The sequence below is a fragment of the Physella acuta genome, unplaced genomic scaffold, assembly GCF_028476545.2.
Source record: "Physella acuta isolate Inbredline_101_S28 unplaced genomic scaffold, ASM2847654v3 ptg000065l, whole genome shotgun sequence".
NCBI lineage: Eukaryota > Metazoa > Mollusca > Gastropoda > Physidae > Physella > Physella acuta.
Genome location: NW_026731585.1, coordinates 141,008 through 154,202, shown reverse-complemented (window position 1 = coordinate 154,202; position 13,195 = coordinate 141,008).

The following is a 13,195-nucleotide window of genomic DNA, read 5'->3' as shown; positions in this document are numbered from 1 at the left end:
GCACCATCTAACCTTTGAACCACTGTGAGCACCATCTAACCTTTGAACCACTGCCAGCACCATCTAACCTTTGAACCACTGTGAGTACCATCTAACCTTTGAACCACTGTGAGTACCATCTAACCTTTGAACCACTGTCAGCACCATCTAACCTTTGAACCACTGTGAGCACCATCTAACCTTTGAACCACTGCGAGCACCATCTAACCTTTGAACCACTGTGAGCACCATCTAACCTTTGAACCACTGCGAGCACCATCTAACCTTTGAACCACTGCCAACACCATCTAACCTTTGAACCACTGTGAGCACCATCTAACCTTTGAACCACTGCCGGCACCATCTAACCTTTGAACCACTGTCAGCACCATCTAACCTTTGAACCACTGTGAGCACCATCTAACCTTTGAACCACTGTGAGCACCATCTAACCTTTGAACCACTGCCAGCACCATCTAACCTTTGAACCACTGTGAGTACCATCTAACCTTTGAACCACTGTGAGTACCATCTAACCTTTGAACCACTGTCAGCACCATCTAACCTTTGAACCACTGTGAGCACCATCTAACCTTTGAACCACTGCGAGCACCATCTAACCTTTGAACCACTGTGAGCACCATCTAACATTTGAACCACTGCGAGCACCATCTAACCTTTGAACCACTGCCAACACCATCTAACCTTTGAACCACAGTGAGCACCATCTAACCTTTGAACCACTGTGAGCACCATCTAACCTTTGAACCACTGTGAGCACCATCTAACCTTTGAACCACTGTCAGCACCATCTAACCTTTGAACCACTGTGAGCACCATCTAACCTTTGAACCACTGTACCATCGAACCTTTGAACCACTGTGAGCACCATCTAACCTTTGAACCACTGTGAGTACCATCTAACCTTTGAACCACTGTGAGTACCATCTAACCTTTGAACCACTGTACCATCTAACCTTTGAACCACTGCCGGCACCATCTAACCTTTGAACCACTGCCGGCACAAAATGGAGTCCGCACACACGTGGTTGACGGCAGCGGCCATCTTGGTGGTCCAGCATCACGTGACCTGTGTGTTGGCAGTCACGTGGTGTGGCTGGTCACGTGACGGAGATCGTCTGGTGCTCGAGTGTCACGCTACGGGTGGACGGACCGGAAGACAAAGGTAAGAAACTATGTTAAGGTTATGGCTCCGGCCAAATGTTTGGACTAATATTAAGGTTCAAGGGTGTATCATGCTATAGCAGTGGCTTAGGCAAGGGGGGGGGGGGGGGGTTATAACCCCTCCCATGGACTCACACCCCTATATATATATATATATATATATATATATATATATATATATATATATATATATATATATATATATATATATATATATGTGTGTGTGTGTGATTTTATACATATGGAAAAATATTTGAAACCCTCCCATGACCATTTCCTATCTACGCCACTGTGCTATAGTAAAATTAAAAGCAAAAATGCCGGCTTAAACTACAACTTATATTTTTTTCTAAATAAAGATAGGAGCTAAAAAAACGTAAGATTAACTAGATTGAAATGATAAACAACTTTTTTAAAATTTTATTTCAATTTTATTTTTATAATGTTCAATTCTGCTAGTTTCCTTAGAATTTTAATTTAACAAATCACAATTCATTTTTTTTCGACAGAGAATTCCAATAAATTATAAACAATAATCCAGTTTATTTTTACAAGCTTTTATTTAACTCACTTCCTCTGTCTGTCGTAAGTCTGTCTAGACGGAAACGCAGGAGTGAAAATTCGGAAACTTCTACTTGACCGATACGATTCACACTTGGCACGTGGGTCAAGACATGAAGACAATGCAATCTGAAACTAAATTTGACTTAATTGGATGCCTAATTAATTTTTTATGAATGAATAAAAATTTGGACCGAATTAGTAGGCATGTCTAGCCAACCACACCACATGCGTCATCACCTTCAATAGCTGCGCCATCACGTAATGGCTGCGTTCAAAAACCATTGCGCGCCTACTGAACGTGATGTTCAGTAGGCGCGCAATGGTTTTTAGTCATGTAACTCTATTGTAAATAAAACATGTAAAGTACTGAAAAAAAATTTCATAAAAAACGTTTTAATAACAAGCTTTTATGTAATGATGCACTAAAAAGTAGAAAATAAATTATAGACTACTATTTAAATAACTATAAAGAAAAGCGTGGGTGTCTTCCTTAACATTAGTAAAGGTATCCAATAGATACTAAAGTGACCCACGCTTTTCTTTATAGTTATTTAAATAGTAGTCTATAATTTATTTTCTACTTTTTAGTGCATCATTACATAAAAGCTTGTTATTAAAACGTTTTTTATGAAATTTTTTACAAGCTTTTATTTAACTCACTTCCTCGTCAGTCGTCAGTCGTCAGTCTAGACGGAAACGCAGGAGTGAAAATTCGGACAGTTCTACTTGACCGATACGATTCACAGTTGGCACGTGGGTCAAGACATGAAGACAATGCAATCTGAATCTAAATTTGACTTAATTGGATGCCTAATTAATTTTTTATGAATTAATTAAAATTTGGACCGAATTAGTAGGCATGTCTAGCCAACCACACCACACGCGTCATCACCTTCAATAGCTGCGCCATCACGTAATGGCTGCGTTCAAAAACAATTGCGCGCCTACTGAACGTGATGTTCAGTAGGCGCGCAATTGTGTTTAGTCATGTAACTCTATTGTAAATAAAACATGTAAAGTACTGAAAAAAAATTCATAAAAAAACGTTTTAATAACAAGCTTTTATGTAATGATGCACTAAAAAGTAGAAAATAAATTATAGACTACTATTTAAATAACTATAAAGAAAAGCGTGGGTGTCTTCCTTAACATTAGTAAAGGTATCCAATAGATACTAAAGTGACCCACGCTTTTCTTTATAGTTATTTAAATAGTAGTCTATAATTTATTTTCTACTTTTTAGTGCATCATTACATAAAAGCTTGTTATTAAAACGTTTTTTATGAATTTTTTTTTTTACTCTAAAAGCAATTATAATTTTGTGTTGTGTTCTGTCGTCAGCACCATCACATGGTTCAACGACAACATCATTGCCTCCTTATGTCGAGCCTCAGAGCCCAGTTGTCGTGTGTTGGATCCGAACCCACGATTCACAGTTGACCAAAACACGACGCGCAATGGAAGCCACTATAGCAGACTCACCCTACAGCAGGGCCGTGCCGGACTCCCCAGGGTAACGTGTAGGTCTGGGGGTGACGGGAGGGTGGAGACGGCGTCTTGCACGGTGCCAGGGTTTGTGGGTACGGGCAGAAAAGTGGTCAAAAGGTCGGTTGGGTGTGATGTTAGGATGGCTCCACCCCCGGGCGTACTTTGTCAACATGAATCCAATTTTCCGGCACGTTCGCTTGGCGGTGCCCCTGTATTCTGGGTCAAGGACGGGGCGGTTCTAGACACATTCGCGGAGATTTTACCTGGGGAGAACTCGACTTTTGAATGTCAGGTGGCCGGAGGTGAACCGGAAGTGATGAACGTCACGGTCACGTGCCAGTTTTTAAACTGTTTCGCGGTGTTTCAAGGTCACGGGAAAACCGTACAGTTTTCACTACCGGAACGGGAAATGACTGTCTGCACATGCGCAGCGAGACACAGAACCGGCTGCTACAGCACAAAGACCGACGTCAGATTTTATTTCCACAAGGCAGAGCCCTACACCGCCTCTCTACCCATAATCCTCACCGTGACCTTGACCTCAGTAGCTCTATGTGTGTTAGTCAGCGTGTTTGTTTACCAACGGGCCGGTCACATCATGTTCTGCCTACACACACAGAAGGAAATAAAGAAACAACCCGACCCGCCCTCAACCACGGCGTCGCTTCAGGCAGAGTATCATCGCCCCCAGCTGCCGCCCCCTCGCCTCCCCCCGCCGAGGGCGCCCGCCCCTAAGGACGCCCTTTACCACGACTCGACCGACGAGTCTGACGGCTGGTCGGATGACGACATCATGGTGCCGGAGCTGCAGGAAGCGGTCCGTGCCATCAGGCTACAAGACCTCAGGAACCAGCTTTGTCAAGGCTACATTGTGCCAAGTCAAAGCTGCAAACTTCCGCCGGAAGTCTACAATTTATTACCTGAAGGCCACACCTTAACACCTGCGGGCCACACCTTCCCAGCTCCGGGCCACACCTTACCAGCTCCGGGCCACACCTTACCACCTGCGGGCCAGACCTTACCACCTGCGGGCCAGACCTTAACACCTGCGGGCCACACCTTCCCATCTGCGGGCCACGCCTTAACACCTGCGGGCCAGACCTTAACACCTGCGGGCCAGACCTTAACACCTGCGGGCCAGACCTTAACACCTGCGGGCCACACCTTAACACCTGCAGGCCACACCTTCCCATCTGCGGGCCACACCTTACCACCTGCGGGCCAGACCTTAACACCTGCGGGCCACACCTTAACACCTGCGGGCCAGACCTTAACACCTGCGGGCCACACCTTATCCAACGAGACACGAAAGACTAAGCGCCCGTCCCAAAGAAAGCCTCACTTGCCAATATCCACAGATGGATATCTCGCCCCTAGACAGGTTCGCCAACACACGAAGAACCGTGTCCAGCCTGACGCCCCTCCCCGGGGTGCCAGGGATCCACAGTCTACACCTCAAGCCACCCCTGACCACACATACGCCCAACTGTATGATTACAGCGTATGTACATTAACAATCTCCAAGGGCTGAGTAAACAAACGAAAAACAAAGCAAATAAAAATGCCCAGTCTATAATTTCAGAGATTTAATGAATCAAAATATTTCTTCCGAAACGATTCTTTCAAAAGGATACAAAGGAATATACAATGCCGTGTTTGTTTTTAAATAAATGAAAAAACAATTGAGCCGGCAATCTTAGAAAACAAATTATCCTAGAATATCAGTGCAATTTAGATTCTAGCCAGCTAATGTTAATGTAAAATCGAATTTTAACAGCTCAAAATCGCTAATGGAGTATGGGCCACCAACTGCAGCTCTCTAGAGATCTCTGTCCTGTTGGAGTATGGGCCACCAACTACAGCTCTCTAGAGTTCTCTGTCCTGATGGAGTATGGGCCACCAACTACAGCTCTCTAGAGTTCTCTGTCCTGCTGGAGTATGGGCCACCAACTACAGCTCTCCAGAGTTCTCTGTCCTGTTGGAGTATGGGCCACCAACTACAGCTCTCCAGAATTCTCTGTCCTGTTGGAGTATGTGCAACCAACTGCAGCTCTCCAGAGTTCTCTGTATTGCTGGAGTATGGGTCACCAACTACAATTTTAACAGCTCAAAATCGCTAATGGAGTATGGGCCACCAACTACAGCTCTCCAGAGTTCTCTGTCCTAACTTGCCCTCAAGTACGAAACACTTATACTTTTAACAGTATAAATGTGTGTTATCGTTTATGAAGTATGATTCATACTGTGTCGTTCGTTGTGTTGTTATTTAACACGAAAGCGCATCGTAAAGATATGTGTGTGGTTAATTGTTAAACAGCTTTATCAACAAAAGAAAATATTTAACACATCTGCTGTTGTTTATAAAACAAAATATGAAATCTTTTGCTCTCTATTGTTTTTTTTTCTTTGTTGTACTGTTGATTTTTCCAATTCTTTTTTTGGTGTTTTGCGGTAAATTTTACAGTAAATTTTACGCTATTGCCAACGTTTTCCATACATTTACGACATGACCATAATTTGCTAAACTATGTTTTCAATACATTTTACGACTTACTATACCATGGTTTATTTAATTCGTTTTCCGTAAATTTTTATACTCTCCTGTATCTTGATAAAATATTTCCCTAACAAAAGCTGAGATTTGTGTAGTCTAGAATCCAGCATTTAGGAAATAAAATGAAACTTTATAACAGTTACAAGCATTGGCAATATGGCCTCTGTTCACGTTCGCCGTTAGATTTATGAAGGGAAAAAAGTTAGATTATAAATAGAAATTTTGAACTTGAAAAGATCAGTCAATGAGCTACAGTATCAGAACATGTAGAAGTACCAACATTTGATGAGTGGCATAATGATTGACGCCATGTTGTGATGAATGTGGTGACAAGTTTTTCTATTGTTTTCTCTGAGAGATTCTTACTCTGAGTTTCTTTCTCCGCCCTCCGCTCCCCCCCCCCCCCCCCCCGCCCCGAATAACGTCTACCGCCCCCTCCCCGAACGAAATAAAATTTACATAGAAAATATATACTTTTACCAGTGTCCTTCGCCCAGGAAATTTTAGTCCGCCCAACACCCCCCCCCACCAAGAATTTCAAGTGCCCCCCCCCACCCCCTCATCCCGGAGAAAAAATTCTGGAAGAAACACTTTTCGTACTTAGCGTGAGTGTCAGTCCAAAGTTCTTGACAGAAGATGTGATTTTTACACATCACACGCCGTGTTTAGTGTGTGTTGCATTCAGCTAGTCACAAAAATGGACTTGGTGGAAATATAACAAGATGGTACACTTGACAAACTACGCGAGATGTGACTGAACTAGATGTGACTGAACAAGATGTGACTGGGAACATGACTTGGTCCACACGGCAACATGACTGAACGGAACTAATCTAGTAAATCCCGTAGTAAACAAAATGTAAAATATTTTAAGAAAAATCAAATTGATTTCACAGAAAATATCTAAATAGACTAAAGTTTGACATTGAGCCTGAGATTAGCATGCTTAAGGCTGGGGTTATAGCGTGTCGTGATAAGGACCCCACTGGTATCTCCACAAAGTACAATTTACAACAATCACAAAACGGCAAATCGAAAGAGTTTATACTTAATAACATTTTTTAAAACAAAGCACCATTAGGCCCATAACGACTCTGATTCTGGAATTTTTCCTGAAGGCCCACCGGGATTTTCCGCACGACCTAGCGGCACTGTCCACCCTGCCCGTTGGTCAAGTCTACCACGACATATCTGGGTTTGCCTTTGTTGATAAAGTAACGACCCCTTGGAAAACCCGCCACCTTACCTTACCCATTCCTAGCAACCCCTTACTTCCGCTGCTGTTCTATCATCTTTCATGAAGATGGCGTGGGGCGAGGATTAGGAAGTTAGCAAACTTGATCTGTACCTACCCAGCCCATTCATAACTGGTAGACACGCTTATTACAATGACCCATTCCATTTAGATCGGATACAATTACGCTGTGTTGAATAAGGTCCTGCCATTTTTATTGCACTCTGGCATTGAATCAGTTCCAGATTTACAGCCTACCCCCTGACTCTCGATTGCCATCAATGTCCGCATTCCTGCCCGCACCCCTCACAACCTTAAAAATCCCCCCCCCCCCAATATATAACCAGACCTGCAACCCACCACTGTCACAATTTCCGGACGTCCCCATCCCCCTTTACCCCTCCCCCCCACTACACTTTTCGACAAGCCACATCGGGCCACCCATTCAGCCCCCCCCCCTCCCCACTCCCTACCCTCGGTCCCGAGACACTGAAAAACAACGTGGGTGTAGGTGAAACCCCTGAATTTGATTTCCGGTTAACATTTTTTAGTTTCGAAATCGATTCAGGTCAAGTAGTTTTCTATAGCAGACGTAGGCTGGTTCTGCAAACGACTCGTACGGTTTCACACAACGGTGAGACTGCGATGAGGCGTGCCTGTAAATGTATGCACCATTCCAGTCAGCATGGCCGTTAGCATGATGACAACTGTTCATCTGCTAATGTCGTGACATCTTCAAGCAATGGTAACTTACCTATTTTGTTTACATTTATTATAGTTATAATTTTATAGCTTTTAGAAAATTCTGGTTAATAAAATAACAACTTCAGCGTATTTTTTATTTCTGGTGTTTAAAGATGATATTTGTCGTATTATTATTTTATCTTAAGACGGGGCCATCCTTAGTCAACTGTTTCCATTTCTGCACGTCTTTGCCAACTTTCTTACTTTTACCTCCGTAGAAAGTCAGAAATAAAGATTAAAAGATCATTTCCTTTCAATGAAGGCAGTTCGGTTATGTAATTTATGTAATCTATTTCAGAAATCGCAAAGATTTTGTGGTATAAAATTGTGTTGTTGTTTGTTAGGGTGTGGGCGGAGAAAGGCGCTCCTTGAAACGTCAAATATGATTTTCTAAAGCAATACTATAGAACTTTCTCTGGTGTGGGGATGCGATCTATCTTACCCAGATATTTTAAAAGGGCCTCTGCCTTCAAAGCGTTCAAGCGTAAATGCAATTCACGTGACCTGGAATTTCCGTTTGATTCTGACGTGTTGTTTTTTTCCACAGTCAGGTGGGCAGACTGTGGATGTTAGCAGACTGTGGATGTTAGCAGACGTGTGGATGTTAGCAGACTGTGGATGTTAGCAGACTGTGGATGTTAGCAGACTGTGGATGTTACCAGCAGACATATGGATGTTAGCAGACTGTGGATGTTAGCAGACGTGTGGATGTTAGCAGACTGTGGATGTTAGCAGACGTGTGGATGTTAGCAGACGTGTGGATGTTAGCAGACTGTGGATGTTAGCAGACTGTGGATGTTAGCAGACATATGGATGTTAGCAGACGTGTGGATGTTAGCAGACGTGTGGATGTTAGCAGACTGTGGATGTTAGCAGACTGTGGATGTTAGCAGACTGTGGATGTTAGCAGACTGTGGATGTTAGCAGACTGTGGATGTTAGCAGACTGTGGATGTTAGAAGTGTGGATGTTAGCAGACTGTGGATGTTAGCAGACTGTGGATGTTAGCAGACTGTGGATGTTAGCAGACGTGTGGATGTTAGCAGACTGTGGATGTTAGCAGACTGTGGATGTTAGCAGACTGTGGATGTTACCAGCAGACTGTGGATGTTAGCAGACTGTGGATGTTAGCAGACTGTGTATGTTAGCAGACTGTGGATGTTAGCAGACTGTGGATGTTAGCAGACGTGTGGATGTTAGCAGACGTGTGGATGTTAGCAGACTGTGGATGTTAGCAGACTGTGGATGTTAGCAGACTGTGGATGTTAGCAGACTGGATGTTAGCAGACTGTGGATGTTAGAAGTGTGGATGTTAGCAGACTGTGGATGTTAGCAGACTGTGGATGTTAGCAGACTGGATGTTAGCAGACTGTGGATGTTAGAAGTGTGGATGTTAGCAGACTGTGGATGTTAGAAGTGTGGATGTTAGCAGACTGTGGATGTTAGCAGACTGTGGATGTTAGCAGATGTGGATGTTAGCAGACTGTGGATGTTAGCAGACTGTGGATGTTAGCAGACTGTGGATGTTAGCAGACTGTGGATGTTAGCAGACTGTGGATGTTAGCAGACGTGTGGATGTTAGCAGACTGTGGATGTTAGCAGACTGTGGATGTTAGCAGACTGTGGATGTTAGCAGACTGTGGATGTTAGCAGACTGGATGTTAGCAGACTGTGGATGTTAGCAGACTGTGGATGTTAGCAGACTGTGGATGTTAGCAGACTGTGGATGTTAGCAGACTGTGGATGTTAGCAGACTGTGGATGTTAGCAGACTGTGGATGTTAGCAGACTGTGGATGTTAGAAGTGTGGATGTTAGCAGACTGTGGATGTTAGCAGACTGTGGATGTTAGCAGACTGTGGATGTTAGCAGACTGTGGATGTTAGCAGACTGGATGTTAGCAGACTGTGGATGTTAGCAGACTGTGGATGTTAGCAGACTGTGGATGTTAGCAGACTGTGGATGTTAGCAGACTGTGGATGTTAGCAGACTGTGGATGTTAGCAAACTGTGGATGTTAGCAGACTGTGGATGTTAGCAGACTGTGGATGTTAGCAGACTGTGGATGTTAGCAGACTGTGGATGTTAGCAGACTGTGGATGTTAGCAGACTGTGGATGTTAGCAGACTGTGGATGTTAGCAGACGTGTGGATGTTAGCAGACTGTGGATGTTAGCAGACTGTGGATGTTAGCAGACGTGTGGATGTTACTAGCACGTATGGATGTTACCCATCAGACGTGTGGATGTCAGCAGACTGTGGATGTTAGCAGACTGTGGATGTTAGCAGACTGTGGATGTTAGCAGACTGTGGATGTTAGCAGACTGTGGATGTTAGCAGACTGTGGATGTTAGCAGACTGTGGATGTTAGCAGACTGTGGATGTTAGCAGACTGTGGATGTTAGCAGTAGACTGTGGATGTTAGCAGACTGTGGATGTTAGCAGACTGTGGATGTTAGCAGACTGTGGATGTTAGCAGACTGTGGATGTTAGCAGACTGTGGATGTTAGCAGACCGTGGATGTTAGCAGACTGTGGATGTTAGCAGATGTGGATGTTAGCAGACTGTGGATGTTAGCAGACTGTGGATGTTAGCAAACTGTGGATGTTAGCAGACTGTGGATGTTAGCAGACTGTGGATGTTAGCAGACTGTGGATGTTAGCAGACTGTGGATGTTAGCAGACTGTGGATGTTAGCAGACTGTGGATGTTAGCAGACTGTGGATGTTACCAGTAGACTGTGGATGTTAGCAGACTGTGGATGTTAGCAGACTGTGGATGTTAGCAGACTGTGGATGTTAGCAGATGTGGATGTTAGCAGACTGTGGATGTTAGCAGACTGTGGATGTTAGCAGACTGTGGATGTTAGCAGACTGTGGATGTTAGCAGACTGTGGATGTTAGCAGACTGTGGATGTTAGCAGACTGTGGATGTTAGCAGACTGTGGATGTTAGCAGACTGTGGATGTTAGCAGACTGTGGATGTTAGCAGACTGTGGATGTTAGCAGACTGTGGATGTTAGCAGACTGTGGATGTTAGCAGACGTGTGGATGTTAGCAGACTGGATGTTAGCAGACTGTGGATGTTAGCAGACTGTGGATGTTAGCAGACTGTGGATGTTAGCAGACTGTGGATGTTAGCAGACTGGATATTAGCAGACTGTGGATGTTACCAGCAGATTGTGGATGTTACTAGCACGTATGGATGTTACCCGTCAGACGTGTGGATGTTAGCAGACGTGTGGTTGTTTCAGCATGACATTAAACCAAGCCTAATAGCAGACCGAATACAAATGTAATTAGATGCCAAAAATACATGGAAAAAAATCAACAACAAAAAACAGATCCACTGAGTTCAACGTAACACAGGTGAAACAGAGTTCCTCTATTTCTTTTATTTTGGAAAATACTTCCAATAACATTTGCTATAATTTATACTCTTAACTTTCTTTAGGAATTTATTGACTTGAGGTTATCTAGGAAAAAAACGAACCAGTGAACCACCACAGGAAGTCATGCTGACGTCACACACGGCCGGGTCCTGGCTTCTCGCTGGCGTCTGTATGGCCGTGCTAGTCACGTGCGCCTGCTCACCCCCCACCACCCCAAAGTTAACTCTAACTCACGAAACAGGCGACACCGTGACCTTGACATGTGAAGCAAACGACACACACATGGTCAACACGTCTTCAATGTCTTGTGGTAAGATCGCTACCGCCAACACGTCCCATATCGTATCCTTGGAAATTCCGCTCAACAAAACCTCAACTCGTCTGAAATGCGACTGCGTCATTCATTACCATGACAACAGCGCATCCACAACAATCCACCTAGTGTTAAACAAATGGGCGACAACTCCAACGACGAGTCTGTGGTGTGGTGTGGTTGAGCCCCTTCTGCTCGCGACCTGTATAGCATGTCTGATTGTTGTTTCTGTCTACGCATACTGCAAGAGTCAAAGGCTGACTAAATACATTTTAGTGAACGATAACCTCTCATCCCACCACTACGAAGAGGTGGCAGATATTTCACCAGTTGCTTCCCCTGCCGAGTTAAACAACAACCCATATGAAAATGTGTCAAGTCGTCACCTGATGAATGAAGAAATATCAACCAATCAGGAAAGAGAATTCAGGAGTGTAGAAAACCATGAAAATAACATTCTGTCTCCATTGTATCACGACACCGGAAATGAAGAAAGCGAAAGTGAAAGTAGCTTCCCACCCTACCGGTGTGTTCATTGTTCATCAACTCAGGCAGTGCTGCCGCCCCCTCGAGCACATTCTTTCAGACGCACGAGTAGAGTTCAAAGGTCAAACACTGTGAGTGGTGTATGGCAGTCCTCTAACTGCGAGAACGACAAAAGACCCAAGCATGACGCTGAGGGTACCAGACCCAACCATGTGGGTACCATACCCAACCGTGTGGGTACCACACCCGAGGGTACCAGACCCAACGCTGAGGGTACCAGACCCAACCATGTGGGTACCAGACCCAACCATGTGGGTACCAGACCCAACCAAGTGGGTACCACACCCGAGGGTACCAGACCCAACCATGTGGGTACCAGACCCAACCATGTGGGTACCAGACCCAACCCTGTGGGTACCACACCCGAGGGTACCAGACCCAACCATGTGGGTACCAGGCCCAACGCTGTGGGTACCAGACCCAACCAAGTGGGTACCACACCCGAGGGTACCAGACCCAACCATGTGGGTACCAGGCCCAACGCTGTGGGTACCAGACCCAACCAAGTGGGTACCACACCCGAGGGTACCAGACCCAACCATGTGGGTACCAGGCCCAACGCTGTGGGTACCAGGCCCAACCATGTGGGTACCAGAAACAACTCTGTGGGTACCAGACCCGAGGGTACCAGACCCAACGCTGAGGGTACCAGCCCCAACCATGTGGGTACCAGGCCCAACCATGTGGGTACCAGACTCAACGCTGAAGGTACCAGACCTAACCATGAGGGTACCAGACCCAACCATGTGGGTACCAGACCCACCATCCCGGCCTGGTGGTACATGAATGCGAGCGCTCTTGCGAGACGTCAGACCTCATCGGTTGGGCAGACATCTGTCACCCAGAGATCAACTGTCAATCAAACTTCAACTGTCACTCACGTGTCTCCTGGTAATCAGGCTTCACCTGACAAACTACATACAGCACCCGACAGACAGACTTCACCTGTCCGATGGATGGTGCCTGTAAACCATAAATCACCTGCCAATCAGGTCTTACCTGTTGAACAATCGAACTCGCATCGAGAACAAACCGTCCGTGTTTTGAAGAAATCTGTTGCACAAACATCCGTCAGTCAGAAAATAGATGAGACACAGATTTCGCCTTTTCAGCTCAAACTACCAGTTACATTTAGCTCCCTTGTAAATCCCATTCCTTCTGTGACACAGAACTCTACTGTGAAACAGACTTTATATGTCACAC